Source organism: Alligator mississippiensis, chromosome 4 (assembly GCF_030867095.1).
Source record: "Alligator mississippiensis isolate rAllMis1 chromosome 4, rAllMis1, whole genome shotgun sequence".
Lineage (NCBI taxonomy): Eukaryota > Metazoa > Chordata > Crocodylia > Alligatoridae > Alligator > Alligator mississippiensis.
The window spans coordinates 118,451,687-118,468,807 of record NC_081827.1 but is presented as its reverse complement, the minus strand read 5'-3'; the positions used below and the strand labels follow the sequence as shown (position 1 = coordinate 118,468,807).

The 17,121-nt window shown below is 49.2% G+C and overlaps 1 protein-coding gene across 7 annotated transcripts in view; it reads left to right on the top strand.

The window, feature by feature from the left end:
* The window catches only part of LOC102574347 (BH3-interacting domain death agonist), a 33,938-nt gene that overhangs the window by 6,079 nt on the left and 10,738 nt on the right, over positions 1-17,121 (top strand). Inside the window, exon 1 of one of the 7 annotated variants that reach the window (XM_014609277.3) lies at positions 13,704-13,818. The exons of the other annotated variants lie outside the window; for them this stretch is intronic. The gene's annotated coding sequence lies outside the window, so the exon portion shown is untranslated. Of the gene's footprint in view, positions 1-13,703; positions 13,819-17,121 lie in introns of those variants that run through there. 7 annotated transcript variants of the gene reach the window in all.

Here is a 17,121-nt window from a genome sequence, read left to right as displayed (position 1 = left end):
ATCAGTCTGGGCCTCCTGGCCCATATCAGTCTGCCTGTTCTTGGGGCTCAGGCCTCTTTTTGCCTTTCGGATGTCTGCCCCTCCTTGGGCTCAGGTTTCTAACTGGTCTCTGCCCCTTCTAGGCTATGGGCTTCCTGGCCCTGTTGATCCTTGCCATACTTGGAGCCATGTTTCTCACCCCTCTCAGGCTACAGTCCTCTGGTTCTCACCCTTCTCAGGCTATGTTCATTAGCCCTCTTAGGCTATGGGCCATTAGCCTTGCCCCTCTCAAGCTAGGATCCCACCCATCCTTGGGCTATGGGGCCCCTGGCCCCAATACCACCCTTCTTAGGCAAGGTGTTCAAGTCGCCTTCCCTCATCTTCCTAGCAGAAGCCTGCTTTGTGTGTCAAGGCCTGGCCCCCTGGTAGGGCTCCCCATAACTGCCATATGCTTCCTTGGGATCCCCCCTTCAGTCCCAGTCTCAAGCTACCAGTAACAAGTAACAACTCCCAACACAAACATAAGCACACTGGTATTAATGCAAGTCCTGCTCCTTTTGACTGTAATCCAGGGGTGGGCAATTATTTTGGCTGGTGGGCCGCTTCATGAGTTTTGGTGAGCTGCCAAGGACCGTAAGGGTAGCCCCACCCCTGGACAGGTGCCCTACCTCCAGGTCATCTTGGGACCAGAAGTCCCACCCTTAACCCCTGACCTTTGCCCACAGAAGTACTCCTTTTGGGAGGGGGGGTTGCTATCTTCAAATTGGTGGAGGGGAACCAAATCATACACTAAGTCTAACATCTACTATAACACTTTAATTTTATTACAAAAATTTGTCATGACTTGTGTTTTGTGTAGTATATGTGAGATGACTGCATAATAACTCAAAAATACTCTTACTCACATATTGTGTGTGGGGGGGGTGTGGTTAGGGTGGCTGTATGTGTATAGTGGGTCATGGGGTAGTGTGTATGTGGGGTTTGTGAGGTGTGGGGGGGCATGGGGGTATGTATGCACATGTGGCAGGGTTGTAGGGGCAGGGTGTGGGGACCCCTCCACATACTCCCTCCCCCTGGCGCACAGCCCCTGCCAGTGGCGGCAGCAGGCACTCAGGGCCTATGTAGGTGCTGCTGCCCAGCGGCGCACGGCTCCAGCCAGTACTGCATGTGGTGGCAAGGAGTGCAGTGAGGCTGGCCCACCTCTACTGCACAGGGCTCCCCGGGGTGCATGTACAGCTCTTGGCACTTGCAAGCCACCAGGGGAAGCCCTGTGCAATGGAGCCTCCACTTCTGACAGAGTCCCAGGACCTGCATGGTAGCGGTTGGGGAAGACAGTTGGCTCCATCCCATGGGACTTCCCCTAGTGGCACACGAGGGTCAGGAGTTACACGTGTGCTGCAGGGAGCCCCATGCAGTTGAGGCAAGTCAGCCTGGCTATACTCCTTGCCACCACGTACAGCGCTGGCTAGAGCTGCATGCCACCAGGTGGTAATGCCCGAGCAGGCTACGAGCACCCCGAGTGCCTGTCGCCTACTGCTGCTGCTGGCGGCAGGAGCTGTGCACCCTGGGCAGGCGGGGAAAGACAGTGTGGGAGGGAGATGTCCCCATGGCCCCCACCGTCACTCCCACACTCTCTCCACCCCAGCTCCGCACTCCTGCTAGCCCAGGGGTGGGCAATTATTTTAAGCGGAGGGCCGCTTACCCTTGGCAGGCTGTTGAGGGCCGCATGGGTAGCCTCGCCCCTTGACAGGTACCCCACCTCTTGGTCACCATCTTGGGACTAATGTCCCAATGTCTTGGGACCAATGTCCAGGGCTAGCACCAGTGGGGCCCAAAGTAGGGTGCAGGCTGGTAGGGGTCTGTGGAGCTGGGCTGGGCTGCACCAGCAGGAAGAGTGGGGAACTGGCCTGGCTCCATAGAGCCCCCAGTGGCTGGGACCCCACGTCCTGCCACCTTGCTCTGGGCATCACCGGCACTGGCCCCGGGACACCGGTGCAGGCCCTGTGCTCCCACTGGCTCCCTGCCTGCTCACACCCAGTGCCCCCCAGCCCCGTGGTACAGGTGGGGGGCAGCACACAGCCCTGACCCCCTGCTCGCCAGCAGGGAAGAAGCTGGTGCTGAGCTCAGGGAAAAGTGGCCCCTCACCTGCCCCATGCCTGGTGCCCTGCACTGCAGGCACTTGCAGCCTGCGTGCTAGCCCCAGCCCCCTGCTCCCACCTGGCTACAGCTCCCTCACCCCTGCCACCATCCTGCCTGCTGCCCAAAACAAGTACTGTAATAGGGACACAAGGAGGAGATGCTGGACACCAGGGAGGCAGAGCTGGTCCCCTGGTGGCTGCAGCAGTCCCACCTAGAAACCACATGCTGGCTGGGCTGGGCCCTTCTGCCCACGAGGGTGGGAGCAAGGCATGTGGGCTGGGCAGGGTACAACTAGTTGGTGGGTGCTTGTGGGCTAGATGAGATTGTCTGGCAGGCCAGATCTGCCTGTAGGCTGTATCTTGCCCATCCCTGGTATAGCCTGTAATCCTGTAACCTCTTACTTGTAGCCTTCAGTGCAGAGGCAGCTCTCAGTGGGTTTCTCTCTTCAGCATGTAGCACCATTTCTAGTGGCTTGTAGTCTTTGGGGCAAACAGCCCACAGCCAATCTCTGTGATAACATGCTTTTCAAGACAGAGCTCCTTTCCTGGCAGCCTGCAGTAACAGATCACCTTCTGACTTCAAGCCCTGGGCAATCTTATATCTCTGAAGTCCCGCCCCTTCAGGTCATGTGGCTCTCCCTGCCACCTGCAGGGCTGATTCATCGTCAGGACCTGCCAACTAGTTGGCATGGGAGCTGACAAGTACAGCTGCAGCTGCTTCCTTGTTGCCCAGATAGGTTGATGGTTCTGGCCCAGGTGGTTTTACTGACCTGGCAGGGAAGATGTTCTTCTTGTCCCTGAATGACTCCACGTAGTTAGAGGGTGAAGTCTGTCCCTTGCACTGTGGGCAGGCTGATCTCTGCAAGAGTCTCTAATGCCTCCAATACAAGGATCTCAGCTACATGATTTATGGTGGTGGAGAATTGGTTTTGTGCTTCCCCCCAAGCTTGCCCCTAGCCAAAAGGCCAAAGGAGCAAGTGAGACTAGGGGGCACCTGAACCCCAAGGCCTCCGGGCTTGGGGCTTGCACAGAGCATGTTTGCCGTGGATTTGGGAGTATCTGAAGCCCCAAACTGAGTCTGGGAGGGAAGATACTTGCCGGTGGTAGCACCACGCAGACTTGAACATTTGAGCTCTGCTCAGTGGATAGAATTTGGGACAGATTTGGTCAGAGACATGACATTTCAACAAAAAACAATGTTGCCCAGCTAGGCTCTGCTCTATGGCCTTGCTGCAGCAGAGCCACACCTGCACTAGGCCCTCCTGGCCTATGGCATCTAATTGCCTGCCTCTGCAGCCAGCTCACTCCATGCAGTAGTCTCCTGGCTGTGGACAGGTGTTCTCTTCTTCTTTAATGGCCAACTCTCTGCTCAGGTAATAGGGTTTCTCAGGTGCCTCTTCAGCTACCTAGACTCTATCTGCTGTGAGTTTTTCCCTTAAAAGCAATGGGAGCGTTAATTTCCCTGTTACACAGGAGTTGTCTTCAGAGCCAAGTCTTGCGTAAAGCCATGTAAGTTCTGCTACAAAGGAAGCTCCCTACACTGCGAAGCTCCTGTTTGAATCCCTGTCAGCATGGGGATATTGAATTCCAGCTCCAGCTTGAATTTGCTGGTGCTTTGGAGAGTAGAGGCTTGGTTCCTGCGTGGAAGACTCTAGTGGTACTAGCTGCAATGTGGAAAGATGAACCCTAGTCTGAAATACCCTGACTCAGGCAGAGAGCATGCAGTGTGATTCTCGTGTTTGAGAACGGACGTGCCTGTAAGCCACTAATGATTTTGTAACAAACCAAAACATGAGACCCGTGCAGTGACACATGACCTAGGAGCCTGCTGTTTCCTGCATTACCTTTCTGCCTGAAAGAGGACCTGCCCACATGGCCAGTCATGTACCCCATTCCCCCTGCCTTGCTGAGCTAGTCTGAGTGGATCTCCCCACCCTCTTATATTTCTGCATGTGCTCACTGAATGTCACAGCGCACCTTTTACAATGCTGGGTGCGAACCCCCCTTTCTGTCCCACTTTCCAGGCCTCTTCTGAGAGTCTTCCCTGTTCTGTGGCACCTGGAACTAGTCTAAGCACAGGCACCAGGTACCAGCATGAAGCTAGGTCTGATGCCTCCAGGAATTTACAAAGCCCAGTTTCCTGTTCCCTCCAATTCCTCTGCCTGGGCTTGATCCAGCTCCACACTGCAGTTAGCTAGGATCTGCAGTTCAATCCCCATGTGAACCTGAACACATCAGTAACACCCCAGAATGTTTTGAATGTCCCAAAAATAGGCTGCCATCATTATGGTTTTAGTGCCTCTTTCGGCATAAGCTGCTTTCACCCTCCCTCATGCCCCAAAACAGCCTGTTTCCACTGCACAGACTCTGGTGCTGTAGTTGTCAGCAGAGCTCCCTAATGTAGACAGTTGTCTACATTGTCTACATAGATACAACTGTCAGTTGTATCCTGACAGTTTTTCTGTCCCAGTAGCTACCCCATCTCCTTGAACAACATAAGCTAAGGACTTAGACCTATGACATGTTTACACGGATACAATAGGCATTTATACCAGCTTTAACTAAGAGCAAAGAGTGTTATGACTTGCACCAGGGTAATTTACATCAGAGCTGTGCACCTGGCAGCCTGCAGCAGCATACATCCCCCAAAAAGGGTTAACATACAGCTCCCAAGTTCCTGCCCAGCTGCTGCCACTGCCCCCACCTTTCTGCTCTGGTGGCTGGTGACCAGGCTCCCTTTCCTTCTTTGGTTTCTGCTTTCTACCTCTGCTCTGAGGTGGGACTGGGTGGCAGGAGGCTGTTTCACATGCGGCAGGGGGAAATCTGGGCTGCCCACGCTACAAGTGGGGAACCACGCACACACGAGTGAGTCTGTGCTGGTTGTGCACACAGTGAAAGAGCCGAGCTGCCTGGGCTGCACACGTCAGGGAGAGCTGGGCTATGTACGTGGCAAGGGAAACTCCGGGGGTCTGTGACCCGTGCACCATGCAGTCCCTCCACCATCCAGAAGTTGTACAGCTCTCACTTGCATGAGTCCAGCATAGAATTACCTTGGAAAAAAATCAAGGGTAAAACTTCTGCTGAAAGTTATGTCCTTGTGAATGTGTATTTAGAGGTGCCCCAGGATAGCCATTTGCTATAGGGAAACAGGCTACTAATTTTTCCTCCTCTATTGCCATATGGAGGCATTGTAATGATGCCTACTCTGAGCACCTACTCTGGAATATAGCTGATGTGGCATCCCATCTAGATGCAAGTGTAATATACCCATGACATCCCATGTAGATGCAGGTGTTAATGTGTGTCTGTGTTCAGGCCCAAAGCTGACAGAAGTTGTCAGAGTAGCCGTCTCCCTTGTCAGAGTAGCTACCTCCACCCCATGGTTGGAGCAAAGTAAGCCACCAATGCGATACCACAGTTGGCAAAGCGAACAAAGCTCTGGCTTGCATCTACTGATGCACCTCAAGCAAGACCCAGAATGTCATCTTTCCGCTGTACTCGGCCTTGGTGGGGCTGCAGCTGGAGTACTGCATCCAGTTCTGGGCTCCACAATTCAGGAAGAACGTGAAGAAGCTTGAGAGAGTCCAGAGGAGAGCCACACACATAATCAGAGGGCAGGAGAACAGAGGGCAGAGAGGCTGAGAGCCATGAGACTCTTCAGCCTGGAAAAGCGCAGGCTCAGGGGGGACCTGGTGGCTACCTATAAGTACATAAGGAGTGTACATCAGGATCTGGGGGAATGCCTGCTCACCAGAGCACCCCAAGGGATGACAAGGTCCAGCAGTCACAAATTCCTGCAAAACTGTTTTAGGCTGGACAAAGGGAAAACTTCTTTACTGTCTGAGCCCCAAAGGCCTGGAATAGACTCCCTCCAGAGCTGGTGCAAGCACCTACTCTGGACACTTTTAAGAAACATTTGGATGCTTATCTTGCTGGGATCCTTTGACCCTAGCTGTCTTCTTGCCCTTTGGTCAGGGGGCTGAACCTGATGATCTTGTGAGGTCCCTTCCAGCCCCAATGTCTATGACAGGTAAGGTGGTGCTCTCTCCTACCTTGGGAGTCTTCAAGAGGAGGCTGGACAGATATTTGGCTGGGGTGATATGACTGCAGAACCCGTTCCTGCCCAGGGCAGGGGGTCAGACCTGATGATCTGTTTAGGTCCCTAAGAACTAAGAAAGTCTATGTCTATGAAAGTAAGTTTAGACTGGATATCAGGAAAAACTTCTTCATTGTTGGAACGAGACAGTGGAATAGACTACCCAAGTCATGGACTTTCCACTACTGGAGGTATTCAACAAACTTGGACAGCCACTGGTCAGGGATGATGCAAGTGTAGCTATGCCTCAGTTCTGCTATGGGTATTTCCCATGCTTCTGGACTTTGCAGGTTGCCACATGGGGCTGGGAAGGAGTCCTGTGCCCCCCACCCCTCCACCGTTCTGCTTTGTGTCAGTTTTTTTTTTTGTCTTTTAAACCTTCCTCAGAGGAATTGGGTGTTGGCTGCATCCAAGTCTGTGGATTTTGACTGGGGTGTTGTGATGTCCCTGCTGGGACTTACGGAGGTTCCTGGCTAGAGGGTCTTGCCCCTCGGCCCTGGGTCAGACCAATTGCCGTATTTGGGATCAGGAAGGAGTTTTACCTAGTGGTCAGGTTGATATGAAAGGTGGGAGCTCCTGCCCTCTGTAGCAGGGGGTGTTGCCTTCTTCCTGGGATCTCTTGAGTGTATATTAACAATCTTTCACATAAGCAGGATGTTGGCTGCTGTGGTCCCCCTTCTTTACCAAGTTAGAACGTTGTCTTGTGTTGTGTCATAGTTGATGGTAGTTTTGTTTAGGATGGCTTGGAATGGGATGATCCTGCCTCTGGCAGGGGAGTGAACTGACCTCCAGAGATCCCTTCCAGCCCTACTTTTCTGATGTCTGTGGTTTTGCTGACAGCTGTGAAGGCAGGAGGGTGTGACCTCTCCATGCTCCCTAGCAAGTTTTGCCAGTTAAGTTGTCTATGAAAGGGTAGGCATACACTATGGTAGATATACAACTGTCATAGTGTATGCCTAGCCTTGGTGGTATCAGAAACAGTGTGCTCTGAATCCTTGTGGGAAGTTCTAGGGGGTAGTTTGCAGCCACTGAAACTAGTGTCCCAGGGACTGGCTAGCACTTAACATAATGCTTCCCAGCGGGGCTGCCTCTGCTGAAACAAATCCACTTGGGACAGGTGATCACAGATTGTTTTGGTTTCATATTTTGCTTTTTGGACCCAACAGATTTTAATGCCCTGGTGATTGCCCAATAACTCTTTGTATTACCATCTTGCATTTGAGTTGAATGTGAAAGTGAAATACAGCTGGTCTCTTATGCAGTTTTTATTTCTTCCTTGGAGTTTGGATTTTTATATCACTCTGTCGTAACTGGAAGAGAATAGTATGCAGTGATATCAATGGAAAGATAGGCTGGGATATACTGTATTGTGTGACTGCATATATCTGCCTGCTGCCTTAGCAATAACATTTGCACATTCTGTGAAACTCAAAGCCAGCCAAATAATCCCTGCATCAGACACAAGAACCTTCCACTTTCATTCTTTGAAAGGTAGAGATTCTGCAACTTGTTAGGAATTTGAAAGTGATGACACGTCCTAGCTCCTTACAAAAGTATAACTCAAGAGAGACAGTTGAAAGGGCTCCAGTTAAGATTTGTCAGAGGTAGAGGTAACTACTGATTTTTGGGTGCCTCGATCCTTGGCTGTCCAATTCCTGTTCTGCTCAGGAAACCTGGTTTGTTTGTTTTTTATAACTCTTAAATGCTTGTCCTACAGACATTGAGTACTGTTAAGCTGCTTCAGGTTGGTCTACCCACATCCCAAATCACTTGAGAATCTTGACCATCAATTTGATTTTCTTTTACCCTGACATCCGTTAAGTCATGGGGTGGTATCCTCAAAAGTGCTGGATGGGAGGATTATCCTGTGCTACACTACATCCAGATTAAACAAAGGGACCTGTGTTACTCTTCCCACGCATGGAGCATTGTTTGCTTGTCTATATTAATAGATTGTTACTTCCTACCTACAGGAAGTTGGCCTGTTAACTCTAGGAGGCTTATAGTTTTTCTGCCTTTGTCATTGTGGCAAGAGGGGAAGCCAATGACAACACATTTAAAATGCAAACTCATGTTTTGGAGAAGCTGCTCCACAAACATGCCCAGCTCCAAGTGTGACTGGTCTTTGTACCAGGCTTCCAAAATCTCTTTCTTTTTTTCCTTTTTGCCTCAGTGGTGTATGATTCTGACTGGACAAGTGGGTTGGAGCAGCTTGAATGATACTAGAGACCTGGCTGGCAAGGGATTCCTTTGAAAGGAAACAACTGCAAACCAGGAATCTGGAGTAGTAGGTCAGTTGGCATGTTCCTGATCCTCCCATCTGTGCACTCAGCCTCAGCTTTAAAATCAGCTCTTCCTAAAAGATTTTTTTTTATTTGCAAAAATATATATTCCTATATATATGTATCACAGTACTTCTACCAAAACTGTTCTGTGGCTTCTATAGCTTGCCTGACAATCTAAAACACATCATTGCCATTACATCATACACATTCCCTTCACAATATCTGCACAGCACCCCTGCATGTCCATGCACCTGTGTGACCATCACCATCACTTTGCCCATGACAGACATGCAACCTTCTCTACACCCTAAGCTTACCCTGCCCCCCCGCCTGTGTCTATTTTCCCAGTTCTTTCAGTCATCTCTGTCATCTTTGCTTCTCTCTCACTGTCACTGTTGTCATTGCCATCATCAACACTGTCATCTCCATCTTCAGGGATCCAACCCCTGAACTGGTCTGTGCCACTCCATCCTCTTCCAGATGATCCTGTTCATTTCTTGCTGACAAGTTTCACTGTTTCCTTGTAGTACCCTTGCATCTCATTCAGTCCCATCTTGACACAATCCTCCGTTGAGGAGTCTGTGCACACTTATAGGAGCAGGCTCCTAGCCTTCCATAAGGCATTTCTAAAGCAGAAAATGAATTGGTCAAAGTGGGTCATTGGGGTCCCCTTCTGCTTGCACAGGTGCCCAAACAGTGCCACTTCTCTGATCAGGGTTGTGATTCCTTGTCACCATCTTGAGTATAAACACTTTCCTCCAAACCCCTTGGCAAAAGGACAGTACCACAGGAGGTGGTCGATTTGTCTCTGTTTTCTATGGGCAGGTTTCCCTAGGGCATTATGTTTGCTTTCTCTGCCCCTGTATGTAATGCTACGCCTGCACCAGGAGTGCGTGGTAGGCTGCTTGCCAGTTTGTTCTCTTGCCAGTTTGTGCTCTTTCTGTAGGTCCTTGTGGAAGATCCTCTTCCACGTAGCCTGGCAGCTGTCTTTGGGGAGAAGGTCTATGGTTGACACTGCATCCTGTTTCCTCACCATCACCTGCATTTTGCAGTGGTTCATTAGGGTCATCGGGATTTCTTTCTGTAGTTTGTACTTGCTGTGGAACTGCTTCAGGGCTCTGTGAGCCATGGTGGTTCTCAGATAGGTAAGTTCATGCACAGCAGTACATGTACCCCCCAATGTCAGCATGTGACATGCAAAATACTTCATGAAGCAGCATGTTTTATCCCCTGCTCCAGTTGCCAGTTTGCAGATTTAGCCCAGTGGAAAAGCAGAATATCCAGCATTCCTCGGCCCCCTGTACATTTCATCTAGTACAAGGTTTTCCTCTTCACTCTCTCCTATCTGGAGCCCCAGAATAAGATGCACATGGTCCTCTGGATTTTGTGGACAATTTGCTTTGAGGGGAGGAAGACCAGTGAGGTATACAGAAGCACCAGTAGCAACACCTCTCTCATGAGTGCCACTCGTCCCATCCTCCATTGACAAATGGCACGCGTACAGATGTGCTTTGAATGATTCATATTGGCCCAGCATTTAAATGTTTGATTGTCATATAAGCGTACTAGACTCCTTCTGTCGTTGTTCTTTTAGAAAGTATTCCTGGCATCGTTGTATGAGTCAAGACAGGAATTCTTGTCCTGATGTGCTGTGATCTGAGGGCAACCTAAGATGGGTGCAGCTGATAAGAATGGTGGAATAGTGTCCTAGACATTCTGGCTGTTGCACGACGGGTTGTGATCAGTGTCTGAGGGTCTGTAACTCATTGGAGTCGGGGGAGAGGAACCTTGGCTTCATATTTCATCCCTGACTGTTGGCCTGTGCCCAGTGGATGGCTATAAGCTGTGGTGTGTAGTAGAACCAATGATTATCCTGGAGTATGTGCTTCCAAGAGACTAGAGTGACATGGGATATATATGTTCTGGATATACATGTTGGGGAAACCACTGGTTGCCAAGGCCTGTCAGGAGCGTAGCAGCTATCCCTGATCAAGCTCCTAGAGCTTGTCATAGTCCCTGGCCCAGACAGCAGCTATCATAGGAGCTTGTCAATGCTATACCTGAATTCAAGTCATTGTAAAGCGGTCTCAGGTGCTGTCCTCTCCACCCCCAGGGGTGAACCTGCTGCTCCTGTGCAGCCTACGAATGGATGACCACTTGAGTCTCTTAGCTCCGATTTTTATGCATGATCACTTTCTGTGTCTCTTGCTAGTTGATCCATGTCACTTTAATCAGTGAATTATCACTTGCAAGGAACTGACAGGCTTGGCTCATGTCTGTGCTGTAGCCTGTGGTACTCAGTTGGGTACTCACTATCTGTGGGCCTTTTGACCCAAGAACAAGACTTGATGGCAAGATATGGCTCCCTCAGAAAGAGATGGGAGTTTTGCATACTTCTGCGTGGGCAAGCTGTTGGATTGGCTTGCATCTGATCTCTGTCTGTGCAGCCGGCTGTGCAGTTATTCTGCTACCCAACAGAGAGCACCAAACTCAACCTCAGAACAAAATGGTTGTGAGTTTTGAGGAAGACCATATCTCAACTTTGCTGCTGGCCAGCCCTGAGTTCCAGATGTGAGGAAGCTTGTGCTCTGTGGAAGTGCAAATCAATATCTTAACTTCATAGCTGACTCTATCCTCTCTAATTGCCTGAACCAGAACTGTAGACCCAGGCTTTGGAGCAGTTCAGGTAGGTGTTTTTTGTTGCCTTGTTTTTTAAGCAAAAAAAGCAGAACCACATCTGTGCAGTGGTTTCTTAACGAGGCTGTAAAGTAAGTTTCCCCCCCTTTTTGGTAAGAAACCACAGCTGTGAAAGCCTCCAGCCTTTTTTTGTTCTTTTTCAAAAGGGTTCATAATAAGACAGCTAAATTGCTGTGTTCTTTCTCATGCGCTGACGTGTTACAGAGCAGAAGGGGAAAGGGCCTGCAGAGGAAATGAAAGTAAAGTCTGACAGGGAAGATTCCTTTCCCAAGTGGGATTATTTAATAAGAAATGGAACTATGGCCTGGCAGACTGAGGAGGACCCAAAGAACCCAGTGCAGTGACTTACTTCATCTGGAATAAAATCCTTCCAAAAGTGCAAAGGAGGTAAACATGTGAAGGGAAAGAGAGGTCATTAAAACTGAACAGACTAAGCCCTTTCCTGAAGACCACAAAGTCATTAGGCCCTCTGACAGACATTATGCTTAAGATGTGATGAACCGGTTAATCATGTCTTGAGTAGAGACCCAGCCACATGTTCATTCAGTTAACGGCATAGTAAAACCAGGAATAAGCCACAGTTAGTACACAAAATGTGTGTAATAACTTTGTGGCTGGATCCTGTCACACCTTTCATGGCACATGCGCCCAATGCTTCCAGCCTCTGGAGCACACAGGAGACTTTTAAGACTCCCCTGTGCTCCAGAGGCCAGGAGGGGGTGTCAACTGATCAGGGCTTCCAGCTGGAGCGCACCATGCACTTGTGGCATGGCAAGAAGCACTGTTGGGATCCCACATCAGATCCCATTGCGCCTTTAACATCTGGGGGCCTAAGAAAGCTTTTTTTTTTTTAAACCACCACCAACTATCCCTGAGTGGTAATGCTCACATCACAGGACATACAGAACTCATCATTCAGGCCAGAGAGCTCATTTTTGTGCCCCAGGGAGGCAGAGAAGTCCAGGCTGGAATACTCCAGCTCTGGGGTAAGTGACAGGATTGGATCAGAGAGCCCGTGAGCTCCCCGTATTGAGAGGAAGTCGAGCAGTGAAACTGCTACAAGGAGAGAGGAAGTGATTGGTATGTAAGTTACTGCATTTGTTTCTGTTCGTGCTGGTGAGCTGCTGCTGATCCTTGATTAGAGAGGTTTGAAATAGCGGTGTTTCTAGTGGCGGTGTTTGCAAATCTTGCAGGAGGAAGTGGTCTAAAGTGAGATGGCCAAAGACATCAGGACCTCTCCTTGAATGAGCCTGAGTCCAAGCATCACAGGGCCCCTGTGCCTCTGTTAGGTGGCATTGAAGGTGCTCGTGAAAATGCAGCTGTGTGTGGGTGGGAGGTGTCAGGAGCACAGTCCTCTTGGTTAGGACTATCAGCTCTGTGGTGCTGTTGTACTCTTTGAGTGCCAGGAGATGCTGCTTTGTCAGTGAGGATGGCTGCTGTCTACTTGCATCTCTCCTCTCTCTGGTGATTTACTGTTTTCTGTATATACACTCTCGAGATGTGATTTCTGGAAAGCAGTCAAGTCCAGCGACTAGGGCTAGGGAGATGCAGGTTTTACTCCTGATTCTGCCACTTGTCTCATGAGGGACCTTGGGTGAATCACTTCCCTTTGCTGTGCCCCAGCATCCCCATCAGTGGAGGTGGGGTAACAATACTTCCTTTACTGCATGAAGAGCTTGGAGAAGTGCTAGTTGAGAGCTGAGTGGAAGTCCCCAGCAGTGCTTATGACTTCTGCCTTGTGAGGGAAGAAACTTCTGCTGCGTCTGTTACCTTCAGTTGCAAACAGGGTGATGTACATCTTGTGTATTTCCCCTTGCAGATGACTGATTTGCAGTTTCAGTTTTCAGCTTTAAAAACCGCACTCACACATGAAGTGAACGTGGCAGGAGGAAGATGAGCATCCTGACAGAGGGAACATAAGGCAGGCAGCACCCTTAACTGGTACTGCACTCCTTTACGGGAACTTGCTCCTGTCTAGATTATTTTTGAGAATTTAGACCCATCTGTGAAGCTAATGGCCACATGAGTGACTAATGCTGGAGAGGATGGATACTCCCAATGGTGACTGAGGCTAAAACAATGGCTCTTCAGAGAGCTGCCAGCCCCTTGGGGCACCCAGTGGGAGGGCCTGCTGGTCTTTGCGCTCTGCACAGCGATGACACATCTTCCTTTGAAGAACTTGTGGCAGTGGTGGTGGAGTGACTTTCCGTCATCATAGCCCCAGTGAGTGGCATATGTGGTTCCTCCTCTGGCATTACGCAGCGGTCCTGTTTGTTCAACCCTTGGTCTGTGGGGCAATGCACAACCGTGAGTCAGACTCAAATGCCTGTGCAGCTGCAGCCAGGGCCGGGGCCAGGGAGAGGAGGGTTAGAGCTTTAGGAGCAGAGCAGAGATTGGTCATTGCCTGTGTTTGGGAGGGAAGCAGTTATAATTAGCCTGAGGAAGCAGCAGCGGGTTGTAGAGTTGGAAGGGGTGTCTCCACTTGCTGAGAGCAAGTGCTCCGTGGGTGCGTGCACATGCACACGTGTGGGGAGATTTATGGGAGCCAACTAAAACGAGGTCTGACTGCAAGCTACCCGTTGCTTCTTACTGAGGAAATTTTGCATACTGGTTGTGAGAGGAGGTAAGTGTTTGCTGCTGTGCATTTGCAGAATTTATATTACCCTTTTGTGATGGTCTCCAGGATCTTACAAGTGCTGACTGCCAGTGCTTCTGATGGTGACACAGACCTTATAGCCTTGTGTCTGTATCTAGTGCCTTGTAGAGCAACATGTCCAGCTTTGGCAGGGCAAGGAAGATGTCATGTGGTGTTTGTGTTTGATCTCATTCTCACTCAGAGATTTCAGTTGACTTAACGGTAGCGGATCCAACCTAGGTGAGCAGGGGGGCACGCACCATCATGACATGAACAGAGGGCAGGAGCTGCACATACAGAGATGTGTAAGGCTGCCTTGTGGGTGCAGTCTGAAACTCCAGACTGATTTAAGCCAGGCTAGATTTGATTTAAATCAAATTGATTTAGATCATGATTTAAATGACTGGTTAGGAAGCCTGGATATAATCTTTTTTTTTTTCTACAAAAAGTGCATTCTTGTGGTTTGATATCCTTGACTCATTTAATTTCTTGAAACTTGGAACTTTTAGAGTCAAGTAAGGGCTTGACTGGGTGTACACAAACTTGCAGAGAGCCAAGAGGGCTGATATGTGGGTAATCAGGTCTGTTGTCTCTCATCTCCGTATACCGCTGTTAACAAGGATGTTATCTCTGGAGACAAACTCTCCCTATGACTGAAAAAGGGCATTTGTGCCCAAAAGCATGCAAAGAACAATTTTTCCAAATATTTAGTTGGTCTAATAAAATATATCACATCTACCCAAAGAACCTTGTCTGCCTGTGATCTCTGGAGACACAAATCCACCGTTTGAGAACTGAAACTAAGCATCACAGAGATGCTTAATGGGATCTTCCAGACTGAGCACTACCACTGGGTAGACTGGTTTTCTTTAATCTTTGCTCATCTATAGAGGAGCCTCTGGTACCCCCATATGATTGGGGCCCTAATATAGTCCATGGCCTGTTGTGACTTATTTATAAAGCTTTTCTAAAAAGGTTACATGAATATGTTGCCTCAAATAGTATATAATTAGAAGTTATAATCTCAATTCCATGATGATATCTTTGAGTCTTAACATATCTTAAAGCTATCTTTTATATACTTTTTTTTAAAAGCGTCTTAAAAAATAAAAATATGATTAAATAAACAATCTGATTGAAATTAAAAATCCATTTTTTTTTATATATATTTTTTTAAATCCACCCTGATTTAAGCTCATTTCTTCAAAAGAATTGAGGGCGCTTCCAGCGGAGAACAGACATTTTTTTTCTATTGTTCTGTCTTCTAAGTACATGCATGTAAACTCTAACTAACCTGGTGACCTGCAATTTGCTTCTGTTCCTCCGCATAGAATCTGTCGAGAGGCTGAATGTTGTTTATACAAAATTCTGATTATGTAAGAGTTCCCTGGGGCTTTTCTATAGTGTGTGCATTTTATGAAGAGGGAAACATGGTAAGAAGTTAGCATTAGATGAACCAAGAACATATAAAGAGCATGGATTGCACCAGTGTGACTACTTCCATTGCAGTTGTAATCCAGTTTCACAATATTTGGTATAGAAGAGCTGTGGAGTTCTTTCCTAGCTACCGTAACACAAGAATGCACAAAGAAACTCCATGGGGTGATAGGGTCACAGCAGAGGGGATAGATTTGTGATAATTTTAGCAAAATTTAGTTTTAATATATTAAAATACGGATCAAATTGGAAAATGTGACAACCATTCTTTACAGTTGGATTAATTTGAACTTTTGCTTTCCTCTTAGCCCTGCCTCCAGATCACCCTACTGTGGCTTGGCTCCATTTCCTTGTCATAGAACATCAGGCTGGAAATTATTCAGTGCAGAAGATATAGATTAATCTTAAAGTCTCCAAATTCATGATCTCCCAGACTGCAAAATGAATGATCTCCCAGTGGGCATTTTGAGCATTGTGGTTTTCCAGTGGCTTCCAGCTCTGGCCATCGATGTGGTGCTCTGAGTGTTCAGGAATGAAAGGGGATATTGCATTGCCTTTAATTTTTTTGTGGGCCCAGCAGAAGAGGGCAAGTTTTCTGAACATGCTGCCTGCCCCAGCCCTGGTGTCTCAAGCTGGTTGCCCTAAGCCAGGGTTGTCAAACTCATCTGACCCCAAAGTTCATCAGCACTGCTGGGAACACCACGCTTCCCATCTAGCATTTCTCAGAGTTCTTTACAAAGTACAGGAGGTATCATTACCCCCCACTCCACTGATGAGGCTGGACCCAGACTTATTCCCTGCGCAGCATCTGTGGCACCAGGTGTAGCCTGTGTGCCACATGCAGCATGCGCCAGCCTCGACCTTGCTGTGCACAAAGCACATGGGGCACATGCTGCTTGTGGCATGCTAGTTGAACCCAGTGCTACATTCAACACATGGAGTCCGGGACATGGACTGGACATGACACTGCCGGCAGCTCACGTTCGAGACCCCCTGTGCTGTGTGCAGTGCTGGGTCCAGCCCACGCACTGTGTGCAGCACATGCCCTGTGCTGGCCCCACGTGCCGCATGCATAGCAAGCCCCAAGACTGGTGCATGTTGCATGGCACAAGTGGGGCTGGGTTGGCCGTGCACACTGCACACCATGCAGGGCCAGCATGAGCATGCACTGCATGTGGCGCCCTGCTGGACTGGCCCTATGTGCTGACTTCAGCATGGCCTGATCCAGAGCCAGTGCCCAGGGCCAGTCTGATGGAGCACCCCCTGTGCTGTAGGCAAGGTGTGTGGCACCAGGTCTGGGGTTAGGCCTGGCACTTGGGGTCAGTCCAAAGACCCACACGCCACCCACGTGTGGCTCCACAACCTGCATCCAGCCTGCAGGCTGCATGTTTGACAACCCTGCCCTAAACTGTTACTTGCTCTTGGTTGTTTAAGCAGAGGCCTTTAAAATGTATCATTGGGGCTCAGCTCTACCAGGGCTTTCCAGTGTAAGCCTCTGGCTAGTAGGGCTTCTAATTCTTATGTCACCTGCCAGTTTGTGCACTGTTCATAGCGCTTGACAGAGTAAGCTGTCATCTACAAAAGCTTAAGCCTCTCCGAGCCGGTCTCAGGTGCCATGCCTTCTGCCTGACTTCAGACCAGCATGGTTAATGGTTTGGGCTGCAGAGTGGAGTGAGCGCTCTCCCCAGACTCGGCTCCTGTGACTCACTTCTGTGTGCCAGGGAAGTGGGGGTAGGGAGTATCCTCATTTGTTTACTCAAGCCTACCCTCTCCACTGCTGCTCAGACTCTTGTTTTGAGCTCTCTAGGGTGGAGTGGAGGGCAGGCTGGGGGTGGGGTGGAAGGAGAAGGACTC